Source organism: Triturus cristatus, chromosome 8 (genome assembly GCF_964204655.1).
Source record: "Triturus cristatus chromosome 8, aTriCri1.1, whole genome shotgun sequence".
NCBI lineage: Eukaryota > Metazoa > Chordata > Amphibia > Caudata > Salamandridae > Triturus > Triturus cristatus.
Genome location: NC_140591.1, coordinates 1511385701 through 1511402864, shown reverse-complemented (window position 1 = coordinate 1511402864; position 17164 = coordinate 1511385701).

The window sequence follows — 17164 nt, the reverse complement described above, 5'->3', positions numbered from 1 at the left end:
AGGTGGAGATGGCCACTATGGCACACATGCACAATCAAGCAGAGCACAGTGCACACCCACAATGACTCTGGGTCATGGCCCTGATCCACAGACTGTCACAATGAGCAATGCCATGCTGTCTAAATGTCAACATGTACCATGCGGCTACATACATGTGGACACATTGTAATACCCCATCTCCCCTTCACATTTCAGGGGCACCATCAACACCTCCTGCAGAGCAGTCCCAGCCACTCTTCACCAATGACAAGGAGGACACCCCAAGCATTGACACCCAAGCCCTCTTAGACATCATTGACATCATCCGCAACTCACCTCTAAGATCAGGGCAGCCCAGCTGCATCAAGGAGACCCCACCCACCACCCAAACCACTCAGCAGGAAGCACCTACAGCCCAGGCAGTCTCCAAAGACTCCCAGGAACAACACATGGCCTTCCAACACCGTGTGCTGGAGGGTCAGAGGAAGACGGCTGAGCAGGTGCCGGTGGGGTTCGACCTCATGGCTGCCAAACTGGATGCCATCCTTGGGTGTCTAGGCCTGCTCCATGGTCTTCAACAAGCCCTTACTGACATCGCTGGAGTCATGATGCGGAGAGAAGAACACCTGTCTGCTCAGAGTGGTTCGAGCGATACCAGCCGTGAGCTGGCACACATGTGGGGGCTCATGGAGGACATGTTGCTGATGGAGGCAGAAAGGATGGCAGCCACCGCTGCACACCAGCGAAATGTAGCTGGGATCTACCATGCCCTGCAGATCCTCATCATGGCATTGCTCCCACAAGGCGTGGCGCAGATGAATGCTGCTGCCCCCACACCATCCACATCTCTGCCCCCTGATGTGTCGGTGCCTCACAGTGCGGCAGATGTATCCACTTCGGCACCTGTTGTGTCACTGCCACACAGTGCAGCCTACAATCATCCTCCGGCCCCTGATGTGTCAGCAGCAAACAGTGCCGCAGCCGGTACTGCCCACGATAGTCCATGCAGAACTGCAGCTCTGGAGTGACAACGGTTGCAGTAGCCTTTGGGACCAAGACCATGGGGCTGGCCCAAGGACTATTTGGGGGGGGTCTATCGCCCCTAGCTCCAACATCTTAGAGACCTCCTCTTTGATGCTGGATCTGAACCGATCAGTCACCCTGTAAATCTTCTGTTTCACAGGAGGGCTTTCACTAGTGTTCACCTCATGGGTACTCCAGTGAGTGACACCTGAGTTCAGGGAGAACAGCAAGGTGAACTTCCCCAACAATTGGCATTAGTCACTCCGCTGCTCTGGGCACAGTGCTGGGGAGAGGATCACACCTTCCACTAACCCATTGTTCTCCTTGGTCGACAAGAGGTTAGAGATAGGTTCACTCTCCTCTTCCACCCCATCATCTGTCACCAAGAGAATGTTCACTTCAGACCTCTCAAAGTGAGGTTTGAGGCCGTTCATATGTAGCACCCTCAAAGGGTTCCTGGGAGTCTGCAAATTCACCAGGTAGGTGGCATTACATTTGCACTCCACCACCTTGAAAGGACCAGTGCACTTGTCCTGCAAGGCACAATGTTCATCTGGGGCCATGACCCACAGTTCCTGGCCAGGCTGAAACGCTACCAGAGTGGCATTCCGGTCGTACCAGCATTTCACCTCCTCCAGGCTTGCTTCCAGGTTCGCCTGACCGAGTTTCCCGAAGTGGGAAGTTTGGTTCCTGAAGGTAAGAATGTAGGAAAATACATCCTGGGGAGTTTTACGAGAGCTGTCTCCAAGCCTTCCTTGACCAAACTGAGAGGTGCTCTCACAGGGTGCCGATTCAGAAGCTCAAAGGGACTGAACCCTAATGACTTCTGAGGTACCTCCGTGTATGCAAAAAGAAGGCATAGTAAGAGGACGTCCCATTTACACCTCACGGGTTATGCTTGGCCCTTGATCATGCCCTTTAAGGCTTGGATGAATATATCCACCAAATCATTGCCTTTTGGGTGATAAGAAGTGATAAACTTGTAGGCCACACTGCACTCCCACAAGAATGCTGTCTACTTGTATATGAAATTGGTCCTACGGTCAAATACCACCTCTCTGGGGATGGCCACATGGACTATATCCCCATTGACACCCGACAAACATCTGGTGACATCGTTGTCCGGAGAGGGATAGCCCACGGTTACTGGGTCACATGGCCCACCAAGACCCGAAAGTACCTGTTGCCCATGGCTGTCCTGGGGTCCAGTTGCCCCAGAATGTCCATCCCTACCCTTTCAAAAGAGGTTACTACAACTATAAAAGGTTGGAGAGGAGCCTAACACTTCCTCCCACACTTACCACTTGCCTGGCAAGTTTGGCAAGACATGCAATGCCCATCTGACTGTCTTTGCATTTGGGGCTAAAAGAAGTGAGTGCCCCAAATGTCCTACCAAAGGCGCATCGTGAGCCAGACCCAGTAGGAAGGTCTTGAAGATGCCGGGGTACCACCAGCACAATGGCTGGCCCAGGCTCAGTAACTTTAAGATACAACAACGAAAACAAAGCTGTTCCTATAAGTGAGATAAGAAAAAGGGGGGGAAAGAATGTGTGTTCACGGACACTTAAAATATTGGATATTGAGGCCCTCACACAAACTCAAGGGTATCGTAATTTACGTTACCCCTTCGAATGTATTGCATCATCATCGGGCTGCTCCTGCGTCGAGTCGGCTGGTGCAATACCCGACGGGCTCTTGTTTAAGGAGCACTTTTATGGAGATCTTTTAAATCCAATGAAGCCGGTGGATGCGTGCGTGTGTGAGGCTCTAAAGTGATGTAGATGAAAAATGCGTTGGTATTTAAAAATAGGGGTCGAGGTACTTACTCAACTAATTTATTAGGAAGTCTTCTCCCCTAGTTAAAAAATTCTGAGGTTAAGTGTTATTAACCTAGAGTTATTAACTAAGTTATATACACTGCCTCAGTTGGGTCGACATGTTTCTCGCTCCATTTAGAGAAGTACTCTGGCGATTCTTCAGGACCAAAAAGATGTTTATCTATCTACATCTAAAATAATATCTGAATAAACAGTACGCAGTCTCTGTCACAAATTTAGTGTTACCTGCAGCTCGGTCTACCTGTAGGGGGATAAAGGCCAAGGAGGTTACAGAAAGCATAGTATAGTCACTGTTTGTTTACATTAAATATCTCGTGAACCACTGAGTGCAAATGTGGTGAAAGTGCACTCTAAACGTGAAAGGTGAAAAGAAACTAAGTGTGTCCGACAACATCATTCCTTTCCTAGATTTAAACATCAGTCTACACAGGGGCACTTTATCCACCTCCCTATACAAGAAACCAACAGATCGTAATAGTCTATTACTATACACAAGTCATCATCCCCGCAGTCTGAGGGATAATCTACCCATCGGACAGTTCCTTAGGGTAAGACGAAATTGTAGTGACTTGGCAGACTACAGAGTAGAAGCGAAGAAATTGGCCAATAATCTTCGGGCACGTGACTACCCTACCAAACAGATAGCCCTGGCCAGGAAGAGAGCCCGAAACAACAACCGTGAAGCCCTTCTAGAACCCAAAGTGACAACTCCAAACGAAACCCTGACCTGTGTCACATCATTTACTCCATTGTCAAATCAGATTACTAAAACAATCAAAAAACATTGGAACATTTTGAACACAGGTACCATGCAACTTGAAATTCCTAGATTTGCATTCAAACGTACAAAAAACTTAAAAGACACCTTGATTCACACTCGACCACGTCCGCAGGGGCAAACAACCCAGAGACAATTATGGGATTTGCCACCTGTAACTGGACACTACCCTTGTGGCTCGTGCTCAGTGTGTCCCATGACCACAACACACAAGTCTGTCCTCTTTAACAACAATTTTAAATGGGAGCTACGTCGCCATACAAATTGCAACACAGCGAACTGCATATATCTCATCACATGCCCCTGTAGACTGCAATATATTGGCATGACCACTCGCCCCATCAAAATACGCATGACTGAACACCGCAGCAATTTTCGCTGCAAAAAAATCACCACTAGAATGTGCACCCACTTTCTAGAAAAAGGACATCTTCCAGAGTCATTCACCTGGCTCATATTGGAATCATTTTCGAGCATCACCAAGGATGCTTTACTTACAAAAGAACAGAGGTGGGTGTACAGGTTGGGCACTCATGTGACAGGATTGAATGACGCTATTCCTTGGGCTTCCATCAAACCTCCTTGAATTACGTACCCATTAACACCATCCCCTGACACACTGCACTCTCCTATACTGATATAGAGGCTCATATAGCGAACTTCGTATGTAAAGCCTGAAGAAATGATTTAGAGTGAATCATATAGACCCACAATGCAGACTATGCAACTTAGGATGGCGGCCTCTAAATATACTTCTACATCAATCACCTTTTTAATAAAATATGTCTCCCCCTTAGATGTTTTTGACAACAATGTAATTAAGCAGACTCGCAAAATACAACCGGGTCTCAAAGGCGATATGTCGTAACGATTAAATAATGAGAGCAACAATACTTGAAGAGCCGGTGTACGACAAAAAGTTAAAGTACTATGACCCTCACCTAAGATGGCGACCGCATTCGCCACCGGCCGCTGTTAAGCCATACAATTCCGAGTGTTCCTATCACTTCCGGGTCCACGTCAAACGCCGTCTTCAAATACGGCAACGAGAATCTACACACCGCAGCCCAGTCCTGGTAGAACGGGGTAGGTGTGTACGAGACACGGACTCGGCGTGTCAGTAAGTAGACTTCTTTTTTATTTTATTTTCTGATCTTTATTGTTTTAACTTTGAAACACAAAGAAGGGGTTTTAGAGGATTTGACTCGATACTACGGGACCCATTTAGTTAACAAATAAACGGACACCTTGTAGAATTAGGGATAAGCTTTAATGAGGACGCTAGCCGATCGCTCGTCATGACCCCATACTATATGTGATATTTATCCCTGAGCTTCACACAATTAGCAGTCAGCATTGACTACGAGACCTTGTAGAGTCAAAACATTAGCTTTAACGAGGACATGAGTCGAACGTTCATGACGACCCCTCCGAAGCTTAAAGATTTTACACCCAAGGTGATATTTATCCGTGAGCTCCACACAATAAGCAGTTAGTATTGACTATAAGAGCTAGCCTCTAATAAGATATCTCTACACGCCAACCCAGTTTGCATAGTTTACATAGTGCTTTACCATGGGGTTCTTTCAATGTAATCACAGCAAACAGCGACCCAGATATAAAGGTTGGGGCAGCCATTTCGGCAAATACATGCTTTAATTAAAAGACTAAGGATAGTACCTTCACCAAGCATTAGGGTCAGAGCCATAGTTTTCATTGAATGCAACTCTCTACAAAAAAATGAACCATCCTTACCTTCACGATTATACAAAAAGGAGTGTTTTTAAATCAGAAAATATGAGTGTCCCAAGCATTTTTTCAGAATTCAGGATGTATCTACAACAATAAGAGAAGGGGCCACCATGACCCTGGAGTTTTTCATTTTTAACAACCCCCGTTCCTCTAGCTGTGTTCATATATGATTACAGAACGCGAGGAACTCCTTGCGTTCATCTACCAGGAACTGCAGTGGAATATCCTTATGAATTGTTAGGGTAAGTCCATTTATGAATTTTACCAACACCGTGTTTAATAGAAGTCACTTCACAGGGTTCAGTCTTCACTTAGTTTCTTTTCACCTTTCACGTTTAGAGTGCACTTTCACCACATTTGCACTCAGTGGTTCACGAGATATTTAATGTAAACAAACAGTGACTATACTATGCTTTCTGTAACCTCCTTGGCCTTTATCCCCCTACAGGTAGACCGAGCTGCAGGTAACACTAAATTTGTGACAGAGACTGCGTACTGTTTATTCAGATATTATTTTAGATGTAGATAGATAAACATCTTTTTGGTCCTGAAGAATCGCCAGAGTACTTCTCTAAATGGAGCGAGAAACATGTCGACCCAACTGAGGCAGTGTATATAACTTAGTTAATAACTCTAGGTTAATAACACTTAACCTCAGAATTTTTTAACTAGGGGAGAAGACTTCCTAATAAATTAGTTGAGTAAGTACCTCGACCCCTATTTTTAAATACCAACGCATTTTTCATCTACATCACTTTAGAGCCTCACACACGCACGCATCCACCGGCTTCATTGGATTTAAAAGATCTCCATAAAAGTGCTCCTTAAACAAGAGCCCGTCGGGTATTGCACCAGCCGACTCGACGCAGGAGCAGCCCGATGATGATGCAATACATTCGAAGGGGTAACGTAAATTACGATACCCTTGAGTTTGTGTGAGGGCCTCAATATCCAATATTTTAAGTGTCCGTGAACACACATTCTTTCCCCCCCTTTTTCTTATCTCACTTATAGGAACAGCTTTGTTTTCGTTGTTGTATCTTCTGAGGGCACACATAGCTGGACCTTCTTTCATAAAGCGCCCTTACGCCCCCCCTGTTCATTTTGTGGATATATTATGCACGGATCTCTATCCGTGGGGCATCTTCCGGTGGGTTAACCTGTGCATATCCCCCATTTTTAAGGTTTCCATGTCCTTTTCCCCCCCCCCTTTTTTAGTACAAAAAGGACTTCTTTTTGTCAGTTCACCTGAACCCTGTAACTGGCCTCTACAGTCGATAACATCAATACTATAAAGAGAGTATCTCATAACCAGAGACCATTACTCAGATCATCATCATAATGGAAGGTCAAGGGCTAAGTTTTGGGGATGATTTTGTTGACGAGATACTCAATGCCCCCTCAATTCTGGGAGCTGATGGTGGGGCAGCCACAGGGAGCCAATCAGAAGACTGGCAGTCCTTATCCTCACTAAAAAGAGACTGGGTGAAGATCACACTCCATGGCGCCCTGATGACAGAATACCTGAGGGCAAACATCGCCCCTAATGGCTTAATAGTGAAAATCTTCCCACGTATTTTTCTAGAGGACGGAACATTCAAGACCGATTGGTCACAGGTGTCATGGAAATGCACCAGAGATCTCCTCATATTGATTATTAAGACAGCCAAGAGACTAGCGGATACTCTCTTGGCAAGGATCCAATTGGCAGAAAGCACGTTGAAAAGTGCAACATCTACGACTCTTTTTAAATCTAAGTTGTCGGAAATCAATAACGAGATCGCAGAACATCGCGAATACTTGATGCGACAAAAGGTTAAGAAGTTACAAAAAGATGTGAACAACTTCAACAAAGAGAAAATGTACCCCTATTTAAAAGAAGATTTTGTACCTCCAAGTTCCAACAATTCTGGAGATTCCGATACAAATTCTAACTCCACTAGAAGAGGCTCCTCGAGCAACAGTAACTCGAGCACTGACTCAACTAACTATGGTACTTCACGTAAGGGGAATCGCCAAACCTACCCTACTTTCCAACCGCCTGCTTTTCAATATCCTACTTTTTGGCAATACCCTATGAATTTGCACGGCCAACCTCAATATCCAATACCACCACAGGGCCCGCCACAGCTCTACCCCCCGGTATACAACCAGCCTTTTTTAGGCAGAGGTTGGGGCAGAGGGCGCGGGCGAAGAAGAGGAAACAATCAACAAACCCAACAAGGAACCAGAGTCCAGTGGGAAGACACTCCGAGAACAATGGAAACCAGGAGCCACACCAACACCAGGAAGAAGACCTAGTTGTCAACCTTTCTCAAAGAACTCTTACTGAAATCGAACACAGAGTACTCCAAAAAGGGTTGGGCTTTGTACCAACACCTCAGATCGATGAATTCAAACAGCAGTGCGAAATTCAACAATTTTTTCGCAAAATCAGGTTAAGATCCTTTTTTGATGGAACCGAGACCACAGAACAAACAGACAGTGGTTTGCACATTAAGTCTTCCTTCACTCCCAATATGTCAATGATTCCACCAGAAGTATTGACTTTCGAACAAGCCGTATTAAAAGACCTGGCCAACATAACCAAACCCAAGAAATACAACAACTTGTGTAAAGTGGAGATTGAGGCTATTAGGAACTTGTCCAACGATACATCAATAACCATTAAGCAAGCAGATAAAGGAGGGGCCACGGTCATAATGGATACATCAGAATATGACCTGGAATGCAGACGACAATTGAGTGACAGAACTTACTACACTCCGGCCTCCGCCAACCCCACCCAAAACCTACTTGCTACTATCACAGCCTTAGTCTTCTCGGCTGAGAGTGAAGGCTGGATTAGCAAGAAAGAGGCTACATTTCTGGTGAAGAAGAATCCACGCACTCCATACTTTTATACCCTACCAAAAATCCATAAGGGTATTTCACCTGTCCCCGGAAGGCCCATCGTATCAGGGATAGATTCAGTCTTAGAACCGTTGTCTCAATTCTGTGACTACTTTTTGCAACCTCTAGTCAAGAAGACTGCGTCTTACATACAGGACACCGCAGACTTATTAAGACTCTTGAATGAACTACCATCCACGGATGAGATCACACTATTGGTGACCCTAGATGTACAAGCACTGTACACAAATATACCACAAAGGGCTACTCTGAATGTGGTAGAAGAAGTCCTGAATCAGGGAGTCTGGGAACATAACACCCCCACTGGTTTCATTATGGAATGTGCCACCCTAACATTGACGGAGAACTTCTTCGAATTCAAAGGCCAGATTTACAAGCAGACACAAGGAACTTGCATGGGGAGCACGGTTGCTCCTAGTCTGGCTTGCTTATATATGTCTGATTTTGAGACCCGGTACATCTACCACGAGTCCAACCCTTTCAGCACAGACATATACCTCTGGAAGAGGTTTATTGATGATATCCTCATCCTTTGGAAGGGGGATATGTCGACCTGTACCGAGTTCTGTGATTGGATCAACACCCTTGACCCACACCTCAAGTTTTCACAAACAGTGTCCGACAACATCATTCCTTTCCTAGATTTAAACATCAGTCTACACAGGGGCACTTTATCCACCTCCCTATACAAGAAACCAACAGATCGTAATAGTCTATTACTATACACAAGTCATCATCCCCGCAGTCTGAGGGATAATCTACCCATCGGACAGTTCCTTAGGGTAAGACGAAATTGTAGTGACTTGGCAGACTACAAAGTAGAAGCGAAGAAATTGGCCAATAATCTTCGGGCACGTGACTACCCTACCAAACAGATAGCCCTGGCCAGGAAGAGAGCCCGAAACAACAACCGTGAAGCCCTTCTAGAACCCAAAGTGACAACTCCAAACGAAACCCTGACCTGTGTCACATCATTTACTCCATTGTCAAATCAGATTACTAAAACAATCAAAAAACATTGGAACATTTTGAACACAGGTACCATGCAACTTGAAATTCCTAGATTTGCATTCAAACGTACAAAAAACTTAAAAGACACCTTGATTCACACTCGACCACGTCCGCAGGGGCAAACAACCCAGAGACAATTATGGGATTTGCCACCTGTAACTGGACACTACCCTTGTGGCTCGTGCTCAGTGTGTCCCATGACCACAACACACAAGTCTGTCCTCTTTAACAACAATTTTAAATGGGAGCTACGTCGCCATACAAATTGCAACACAGCGAACTGCATATATCTCATCACATGCCCCTGTAGACTGCAATATATTGGCATGACCACTCGCCCCATCAAAATACGCATGACTGAACACCGCAGCAATTTTCGCTGCAAAAAAATCACCACTAGAATGTGCACCCACTTTCTAGAAAAAGGACATCTTCCAGAGTCATTCACCTGGCTCATATTGGAATCATTTTCGAGCATCACCAAGGATGCTTTACTTACAAAAGAACAGAGGTGGGTGTACAGGTTGGGCACTCATGTGACAGGATTGAATGATGCTATTCCTTGGGCTTCCATCAAACCTCCTTGAATTACGTACCCATTAACACCATCCCCTGACACACTGCACTCTCCTATACTGATATAGAGGCTCATATAGCGAACTTCGTATGTAAAGCCTGAAGAAATGATTTAGAGTGAATCATATAGACCCACAATGCAGACTATGCAACTTAGGATGGCGGCCTCTAAATATACTTCTACATCAATCACCTTTTTAATAAAATATGTCTCCCCCTTAGATGTTTTTGACAACAATGTAATTAAGCAGACTCGCAAAATACAACCGGGTCTCAAAGGCGATATGTCGTAACGATTAAATAATGAGAGCAACAATACTTGAAGAGCCGGTGTACGACAAAAAGTTAAAGTACTATGACCCTCACCTAAGATGGCGACCGCATTCGCCACCGGCCGCTGTTAAGCCATACAATTCCGAGTGTTCCTATCACTTCCGGGTCCACGTCAAACGCCGTCTTCAAATACGGCAACGAGAATCTACACACCGCCGCCCAGTCCTGGTAGAACGGGGTAGGTGTGTACGAGACACGGACTCGGCGTGTCAGTAAGTAGACTTCTTTTTTATTTTATTTTCTGATCTTTATTGTTTTAACTTTGAAACACAAAGAAGGGGTTTTAGAGGATTTGACTCGATACTACGGGACCCATTTAGTTAACAAATAAACGGACACCTTGTAGAATTAGGGATAAGCTTTAATGAGGACGCTAGCCGATCGCTCGTCATGACCCCATACTATATGTGATATTTATCCCTGAGCTTCACACAATTAGCAGTCAGCATTGACTACGAGACCTTGTAGAGTCAAAACATTAGCTTTAACGAGGACATGAGTCGAACGTTCATGACGACCCCTCCGAAGCTTAAAGATTTTACACCCAAGGTGATATTTATCCGTGAGCTCCACACAATAAGCAGTTAGTATTGACTATAAGAGCTAGCCTCTAATAAGATATCTCTACACGCCAACCCAGTTTGCATAGTTTACATAGTGCTTTACCATGGGGTTCTTTCAATGTAATCACAGCAAACAGCGACCCAGATATAAAGGTTGGGGCAGCCATTTCGGCAAATACATGCTTTAATTAAAAGACTAAGGATAGTACCTTCACCAAGCATTAGGGTCAGAGCCATAGTTTTCATTGAATGCAACTCTCTACAAAAAAATGAACCATCCTTACCTTCACGATTATACAAAAAGGAGTGTTTTTAAATCAGAAAATATGAGTGTCCCAAGCATTTTTTCAGAATTCAGGATGTATCTACAACAATAAGAGAAGGGGCCACCATGACCCTGGAGTTTTTCATTTTTAACAACCCCCGTTCCTCTAGCTGTGTTCATATATGATTACAGAACGCGAGGAACTCCTTGCGTTCATCTACCAGGAACTGCAGTGGAATATCCTTATGAATTGTTAGGGTAAGTCCATTTATGAATTTTACCAACACCGTGTTTAATAGAAGTCACTTCACAGGGTTCAGTCTTCACTTAGTTTCTTTTCACCTTTCACGTTTAGAGTGCACTTTCACCACATTTGCACTCAGTGGTTCACGAGATATTTAATGTAAACAAACAGTGACTATACTATGCTTTCTGTAACCTCCTTGGCCTTTATCCCCCTACAGGTAGACCGAGCTGCAGGTAACACTAAATTTGTGACAGAGACTGCGTACTGTTTATTCAGATATTATTTTAGATGTAGATAGATAAACATCTTTTTGGTCCTGAAGAATCGCCAGAGTACTTCTCTAAATGGAGCGAGAAACATGTCGACCCAACTGAGGCAGTGTATATAACTTAGTTAATAACTCTAGGTTAATAACACTTAACCTCAGAATTTTTTAACTAGGGGAGAAGACTTCCTAATAAATTAGTTGAGTAAGTACCTCGACCCCTATTTTTAAATACCAACGCATTTTTCATCTACATCACTTTAGAGCCTCACACACGCACGCATCCACCGGCTTCATTGGATTTAAAAGATCTCCATAAAAGTGCTCCTTAAACAAGAGCCCGTCGGGTATTGCACCAGCCGACTCGACGCAGGAGCAGCCCGATGATGATGCAATACATTCGAAGGGGTAACGTAAATTACGATACCCTTGAGTTTGTGTGAGGGCCTCAATATCCAATATTTTAAGTGTCCGTGAACACACATTCTTTCCCCCCCTTTTTCTTATCTCACTTATAGGAACAGCTTTGTTTTCGTTGTTGTATCTTCTGAGGGCACACATAGCTGGACCTTCTTTCATAAAGCGCCCTTACGCCCCCCCTGTTCATTTTGTGGATATATCAGTAACTTTAAGCTCACTGTATAGAAGATGATTCTCCCAGTAGATCCAGTATGATCCAGACTGGTCACCAGCTGCCTGATTTGCAGCCTGCTGCTGCAAACCCTCCAGAGAAGAGAATTCTTTCTGCTCACTGCAGAGTTCTTCCCTGGTGGGACCACCTTCTTGCTGCCAATTGACCAGCTAAGATAAGTCGTCCCCCAGTTCAGCTACCTGTTCCCCTGTAGGTACTGGGGCATTTCCCTCAAAGTCAGCCTCCTCCCGGACCGTGGGACCTCAGTGGCGGCTTTCCCGTGCCCCCTGCCCTTTCTCATGGCAGGAGCCAGGGACACTGTTTTACACTCAAGGGCCTTCTAATCACCCTTCCCGGCTGTCATTGACCGAGTGGATGAACCCCTTCATGGGGAACGTTGGAAATAAGTTGGGTAGGGAAACGTCATTGGCCAGTCCCGTGTTCTGGCTACATGCCATTTTAGTGCATGGAAAATATTGCCATTGTGCGGATAATCCAACCACAATAGCCACCAGCTCAGACAATATAAGACTTATTTCCTGGTTTGAGGACAGCCTGTCTTTTGGTAAGCGACAGTGCCAACATGGGCAAAGAGAGAAATACCAAGCACTCCCAATCCAACAAAATCGACCACTTTAACCAGGTGCTTGTACTGACAGGACGGACTACAGAATTTCAGATAGACTAAACCGAAACAGTCACAACCCGACAGCCTGCCCAAAGAGCCCTCACTAGCAGACCTTCTGGCAGCAATTCCAACCACACGTTCGAGACTCTTCCACAAAATAGACTCTGTTGCCATAAATGTAAAGCTTCTGTGGGTGGACCTATATGGGCTTCTAGACTGAGTGACTACTACTGAGACGGTAGTAACAGACCTACAATCCAGATTAGTGTGCCTTTGCAAAACAATATCCTCATTTCAAACACTGACCACCTGTTTAGAGGACTGAGAGGAAGACGCAGAAGGGCGTTCCATGAGGAACAACCTCCACTTTGTTGGACTCCCTGGAAAATCGGAACGACAATCGGCAGAACTTTTTCTTGAGGAGTAGATACGCAAGATTGTGCATCCAAAACCTCTGTTGAGGCTCTTCACAGTGGAACATGCACAGAGAACCTTAGAGCAGCCCCCTCACAATGAGGCACCTAAGAGACCCATCATTGCCAGGGTACTTAACCATAGAGATAGAGACACAATCCTGCAACATGTGAGAGCAAAAGGTACACCTAACTTCAAAGGGCAACCCATCTCGGTATTTCCAGATTTTACCCCGAAAGTTCAAAAGCAGTGGCGAACCTTCCTAGAGCTAAAGGCAAGACTACGAGAACACAACCTGAGCTCTAGCTTAATGTTCCCCGTCAAGCTTAGGGTATTGTACCAGGGTAAGATGCAGATCTTGACCTCAGTGGCAGAAATTTCAGTCTAAAGCCCCCCACCCAATTGTCAGGGACATTAATAGTGTAAGCCGACACAGTGAGTAGAAGTAGATCATCACAACATAAATGCCAAACCTCGAAACCCACACGCCTGAAACCTCAATCGACGCAGGGGAGCATAGAAGTTTGTAGCGGGTCTGAATATACCTTGGACAGCACAGACAATGGAAAAATATAACTCATTCGTGCCTATCGCAATGGGATTATACATTTCTTGGCCCTATATGGGGACTGTTTCAAGTTAATGCCACTACTGTATGCAGGTCATGAGATATGGACAATTGTGATAAAGCAGACTTGAGGCTGGAAGGAGGGGCACCTCTGTAACTATGCCGGCTAATACCGGAGCCTTGTTTTGATATTGGTTATAGGGCGATTTTGTATAGAAGGTGTGAGAAGTTGACCTGGTATATGCTGTTCACTAGTTAAAGTGGACACCTTGCACCAGTACAATTCGACTCTTATGGTCGTAGGTTTAAGACAACCTTTAAAGAAAGCTATCCTAGTGGTAGCTGTGGAGAGCAACCTTCAGGCTGTCTTGGAAGGAATGTAAAGCAGCTTGTTTTACCACATAATCTCTTGAATTACCAAATGAAATGACATCACAGAGGTATATATATGAAATATATAGGTATTTATTACTAAACAACTCTCTACTAATCTCTTTATGAGATTAGAAGTCAGGAACATATGCACAAACAACGTTTCACAATAAATTAAGCACAAATATGGCTGGGGCCCTAGGGGGCGTACCAGACCATATACTAAAAAAGAGACTTAGAGATAACGACTTGCAAAGGGACAAGTCCTAGGGCCTTCAGAAGCATTGGGACCTCACAAAACTACCCAAGGCAGGTAAAGGACCCACGAGGGACGCATGCAGTGTGTTAACACAGCCGCAAATCCCCTTTGACTTCAATGGTGCAAGTCGCGGTTGGAAATTAAGAGTTTAAGGGTACTTCGGGAGAGTCTACAAGCAAGTCACTTACAGGGTAAGTAGTTCTAGAGCCAACACCCACAGGATATCCGTATTGCTGGAGTTACCTCCGCCAGGGAAGCCGGGTGCATAGGTGTCTTTTTGTGTCGGGTCGCGGCGTCGTTTTCAATTGGAGACAATGAAGACATGCAGCTTGTGAAGACAGAAGAAGTGTCCTGTGGAATCCATGCATGGATTCAGAAGAAGGAAGACCTGAAAGCAGAGGGGACAATGTTCAAAGTCACTTGGCAGTGACCCTGGGCAAGGAAGATGGATACCCACAGTCGTCGGGTGTTTTCAGGTAGTTCAAAGGTGTCTTAACTCTTCAGCCATTTAGGTCCAGGAGGTGTCGACGATGACCAGGAGGTAGATTCGGTGTGTCCCATAAAGTCTGCAGCTTACTGCAGTGTCGGTGACCAGATTGGAGCCAACAAGCCTTGATAACAGCAAGTCTCATGGAAAGGACAAACAGTCAGCGGTGCAGACCAGCAAGATCTGGGGGACTCACCTAGCGAGGGTAAGTCAGGGCAGGCCTGGAGCAACCAGGGGAGCCCTTTGGAATTGTAGGAATGTCTTCAGGGGACCCACAAGCCAGCCGGCAAGGGATCGCGAAGACGCCTCAGGAGGATCCTCTCAACAGGGGCCCACGGTTACTCGGGACGGGGAATGCCTCTGATCTCTGGAGGGATCCCTGCTAGAGGATTCGATCACACGTGGCCCAAAGCACAGGTTCGTAGAATGTCGTGAAGGGGTTGCACTCAAAAATAGTGCACGGTACCCAGGGATTGCGGTTCCTTGCACTCGTGGGGTCCACTTACCTCAGCATCGCTGGGGACTCACGATGGCATTGGAGAAGTCAAGAAATCCTCTTCCTGGGCTGCAGGGACTTCGGGCTCCGGCGGGAGCGGTGGAGTTTGCAACTGTGGATTGCAGTTTTTGCTGCCTGCCAAGCAGGGGAGTCATTCCTTGACTCCAAGGGAGATTCTTCAGTCTTCCAGAGGTAGTGCAACGTCGAAGATCCGGGATTCGTTTTCAGTGTCATCCAGGGGTATCTGGTTTGCAATGGAAAGGGTTCCCTAATTTATACTGGAAGGAAGGGAGGGACTAGCTCTATGACCCCACCTATGGGAGGGTCAGGGGAGTGGATGGCTACACCCACTTCCCTTTGTCCAGTTTCACGCCAGAGCAGGGGCAGGTAGCCCCTGAGCCGATTTGAACTGGTGAATGCACAGAGGAGCCTACTGCTCCCCCAGTGCAGGACTTCAAAGCACTCTAGGAGTGCACCCACACAGCCCCACTACACTAAACCCTGTCTGGGAGATGGTCACACCTCCCTGTGGCAGGATACCTTTTGTTGGGCTTCCTCCACTGTGAATTTCGGTCATCAGCAGGAGGGTAGCCCAGTGTCTGTTACTGGTGGCATCCATTTTGTGATGCCAGGGCTCTTCAAGATCCTACCGCGTTTCCACAGTAGGTACATGTCTGTCCCTCTAGAAGGGTGAGATCATACTCCCACACCAGTTACTGGTGTGGGAGTATGATTCCAAAGCGTTTGACACCAAACACAACATGTTTAGATGCAGCCATTCCAAAGTTAGCATTTATAGCGAGGTTATAATGCACTTAAGAGTATATGGTTTGACTGCATTCACAAACAGCCCCAGAGAATGGACTCTGAGAGCTACAGAGGGGTCCTGCTCAGGCAGAGGTACTCCCTCATATGGAAACCAAGCATCCTGCCCTCAGGATTGATAGGGCCTGCCTTAGGGGTGACCAATAGGTTTAAATGTGTGTGCAGGAGAGATATAGGAAACCTATAGCCCAGTGAGGAGTGCTAGCACCACCTCACCCAGGCTGCAGTAGCAGGCATGTGGTGTCAGATTTAGTCTGCTTCCCAGGAGTGGCATAATACATGCTTCAGCCCCTGTTAGGCCTGTGAAGCACCTATGCCCTTGGTACCTAAGGTACCATATACCAGGGACTCATAAGGTACCACAGTATCCAATCACTAGTGCACCTAATATGCACTCCATGTTGTTTAGAGAGAACAGAGAGGCTGGGGCCCTGATTAGCAGGGTCCCAGCCAGACTATATCCAGAAACCAGTGTAAACATGAGAAAAGAATTGGGGGCAACATAAGAGGCAGATCCTACTCTCCTACACAACCCCCCCAAAAAAATGCAGGGACACTAAACTAACCTTCACCAATTGAGTCGTTGTGCTCTAAGTGGAAACACCTTGAGAGTCCATCTGCATTGGCATGTTGGGTTCCAGGTCTATGTTCCACTGTATGGTCCATCCCCTGTAGGGAAATGGCCACCTTAAAAGTTTTGGGTTTTTACCTTTCATCTGTTTAAGCCATAGGAGGGGCTTGTGGTCAATCTGAACTATGAAGTGAGTGCCAAACACGTATGGGCCCATACCACAGCAAAGGCCTCCCTCTCTATAGCTGACCAACATTTCTCTCTAGGGGTCAGCCTTCTGCTAATAAAAGCTACTGGCTGGTCTTGACCTTCATCATTCAGTTGAGACAGTACAGCTCCAACACCCATCTCAGAAGCATCTGTTTGGACA